Genomic DNA, 3875 nt, shown 5'->3' with positions numbered 1-3875 from the left:
AAACAAAACAGAAACAAAACTAAACAAACAAACAAACAAACAAAACAACAACAACAACAACAACAACAACAAAACAAAACAAACAAAAACAAAACAAAACAAAACAATACAACGTCTTGAGCCGGTTATTGAAGAGTCACGGAACTGCCGCTGTGAGTTAGATGAACCAGTGAAACGGAGAACTCAGCAGGGAAAGGGTGCTGCAATTGAGAGGTGATGAAAGGTCTTCGGAAAGTTTAAGGCAACGCTGCAAGACAACGCACAAAAAAACAGGAAAATATGCTTTGTGAAAACTCTAAAAAAAACACACCCAAAACAAAAAAACAAAATCACCCAAACTAACAGCATGTCAGATGTAACGAAAAAAAAAAGAATAAAAAAATAAAGGAGCAAGCAAAACCTTATCGTTCACTGGCAGACTGCCAATGCTACATTGCGTACATCTGTGCGTTTGTCTCGTAATAAATCACTGAGTCAGGTTCAATCTTTAAATCCCCCCCACTGCCGCAGTTAGGGGACTAGTTGCTCCCTTGGGATCAGTGAAGGTAGGTGCTGCGCTTGTAGGGCTTAGCCTGGATCTCCGTTAGAGCAGGTGGGTGGATTATTTAGGGGATCTGACGAGGAGCAGTGTCCGTTATGGGCAGGGTTTTTGTCTTTAGCTTCCACAACCTCCTCTGTCTGCGTGTTGCTGCTTCATAAATTGTACTGTTCCGTACCGTGGTGTATGTTTGTGTCATAATATAATAATGATGATAATGATAACAACAACAACAATAATAATTATAATAGTAATGATAATAATGATGATGATGATGATGTTAATAATAATAATAATAATAATAATTATGGGCTTTTCTGTACAATGTTAATCTGCTGTAATGGATCGTGCTGCACACTGCTCAGCACCGCACGGACATTATAGCATTATGTGCTTGGGTCTAGCTAAGGACCGAAGGACACTGCACGGACATTATAGCATTATGTGCTTGGGTCTAGCTAAGGACCGGAGGATACTGCACGGACATTATAACATTATGTGCTTGGGTCTAGCTAAGGACCGGAGGACACTGCACGGACATTATAACATTATGTGCTTGGGTCTAGTTAAGGATCGGATGACCGGAGCTTGTCGGGTCATGGTGTTTGCCGCTGTGTTCATCACCAACCGCCGATACCAGGAGCGCAGCAGGGAAGATTGTGCTTGACCTCTAGAAGGCCTCTGTAATTGGGAAGGTGATGAAAGGTCTTGGCAAAGTTCATGCTGATGCTGTAACTCAATACAGGCGAACATAAAATGTGCAGCACTTTCCTGTTCTGCATTTGACTGTTCTGAGTTAGATAATGCCGTGTTATTCGAAAAAAACAGAAAACAACCCAATTTGCAGCTGTAACATAAAAATGCAGATGAAAAATACGAGAGCGAACCACGCAAAACGCGAAGGATCCGCGACAGAAGGGACGAATACAGCTGTCTTTGTCTGGCAGTCCTCCAAATCCACAACGCCACAATTCTGTGTATTGGGGCTCCGTGTTTCATCGGTTCCTATAATAAATCACAGAAGCCTGTGTAAATCCTCCAGTACCGCACTTACAGGACTACTTGCTGAACAAGCAGCACTGAAAGGGCGAAGCTGTGCCGGTCCGGGGCTAAGTCCTGGTTAAGGCTTTGGTGCCGGATGGGTCGGTCGTACCAGAGGTACCACATCGATCTTGTACCATTAGCGGAAGGGATTTGTTCCGATCCGTGCACCGCTCTGTTTGTGGGTGCTGGCTCTTTCTGTGGATTGCCAAAGGAACACACATGGGAGAGGACGAAGATTGGAGCGGTCGTTACATTTCCGAGAGCACCTGATGCCTTGTACTGTACTGTGTTACACTGTGCGTTACAGTGCTGCGTGGTTCTGAGCTGTACTGTGTTACACTGTGCGTTACAGTGCTGCGTGGTTCTGAGCTGTACTGTGTTACACTGTGCGTTACAGTGCTGCGTGGTTCTGAGCTGTACTGTGTTACACTATGCGTTACAGTGCTGCGTGGTTCTGAGCTGTACTGTGTTACACTGTGCGTTACAGTGCTGCGTGGTTCTGAGCTGTACTGTGTTACACTGTGCGTTACAGTGCTGCGTGGTTCTGAGCTGTACTGTGCTACACTGTGCGTTACAGTGCTGCGTGGTTCTGAGCTGTACTGTGTTACACTGTGCGTTACAGTGCTGCGTGGTTCTGAGCTGTACTGTGTTACACTGTGCGTTACAGTGCTGCGTGGTTCTGAGCTGTACAGTGTTACACTGTGCGTTACAGTGCTGCGTGGTTCTGAGCTGTACTGTGTTACACTGTGCGTTACAGTGCTGCGTGGTTCTGAGCTGTACTGTGTTACACTGTGCGTTACAGTGCTGCGTGGTTCTGAGCTGTACTGTGTTACACTGTGCGTTACAGTGCTGCGTGGTACTGAGCTGTACTGTGTTACACTGTGCGTTACAGTGCTGCGTGGTTCTGAGTTGTACTGTGTTACACTGTGCGTTACAGTGCTGCGTGGTTCTGAGCTGTACTGTGTTACACTGTGCGTTACAGTGCTGCGTGGTTCTGAGCTGTACTGTGTTACACTGTGCGTTACAGTGCTCCATGGTTCTTATTAAGTGTGCTGTGTTGTACTGTGCTGATCTGTGGACTATTACACTTGTTTACATCGTAGGATTTGATTCCCTACCATGTGACACTGCTAATGAATTGCTATACTGAACTACACGTATTGCATCTGTCTGTCTGTCTGCTAGTCTCTCCTTTTCTGTCTTTCTGTTCTTTGTATCTTTGTCTCGCTATGTATGTGTGTGTGTGTGTGTGTGTGTGTGTGTGTGTGTGTGCGTGCGTGCGTGCGTGCGTGCGTGCGTGTGTGTGTGTGTTTGTGCGCATGAGAAAGAGAGAAGGGGAACACACACACACACACACACACACACACACACACACACACACACACACACACACACACACACACACACACACACACACACACACACACACACACACACACACACACACACACACACACACAGAGGGAGAGAGAGAGTTTGCAGTTGGATATCGACACCCTTTCACTTTTCTCATGTCAGGACAGTTCAAGACACTCCGCTGAATCATTGGAACCCCCTCCCCCCACCCTCCCCTCTCTCTCTCTCGTTCTCCTTCTCTTCTTTCTCTCTCTCCGTCCTTCTCTCCTCTCTCCCCCTCTTTCATCATCCACCCTCCCTCTCTCTCACTCACTCTCTTTTTCCCCACCTTTCTCTCTCGCTTTCTTTCCCTCTCATTCTTTCTCTCCTCATCTCTCTCTTTCTCTCTCTCTCCATCCCTTATCTCCCCCATTTTTCACTCTCTCATCTCTCTCTCTTCTTTCTCTCTCTCTCTCCCCTACCACCACCCTTTTTTCATTCTTTCCTCTCTCTCTCTTTATCCCCTACCCCCCTTTTTCACTCTCTCATCTCTCCCTCTTTTTTCCCCTCTCTCTATCCCCTACCCCTATAGCCCCCTACAGCCCCCTCCCCCCCAATTTTTCACTCTCTCACGTCAGTTTTTCTCTCCCAAAGGTCAATATTCCGAGGTGTCGACAGTTTGACATTTCAGGAACAGATAGGGAAATTAAAGTTGCATTGAAGAGCAAGAGGGAAGGGATCGAAGTTCCGCTCCCACTGCTTTTGATCGTTTATTTGGAGTTTCTCCTCTTGACAAGTCTCTGGTTCATCCGTGCCTGCCATTGATGCCACGTGGAGGGGGGTGGGTGTGGAGGTGGGCAGGTAAAGGGAGGGGAGGGGAGGGGGGGGGGGACATCTTAACCTATCAGCAGCGGAGGTTTCGAATTTTACTGGATGTGATGTTCGTTCTGTGATGCAC

This window comes from Babylonia areolata, chromosome 6, assembly GCF_041734735.1.
Source record: "Babylonia areolata isolate BAREFJ2019XMU chromosome 6, ASM4173473v1, whole genome shotgun sequence".
NCBI lineage: Eukaryota > Metazoa > Mollusca > Gastropoda > Neogastropoda > Buccinidae > Babylonia > Babylonia areolata.
Note: the sequence above shows the minus strand (reverse complement) of the source record.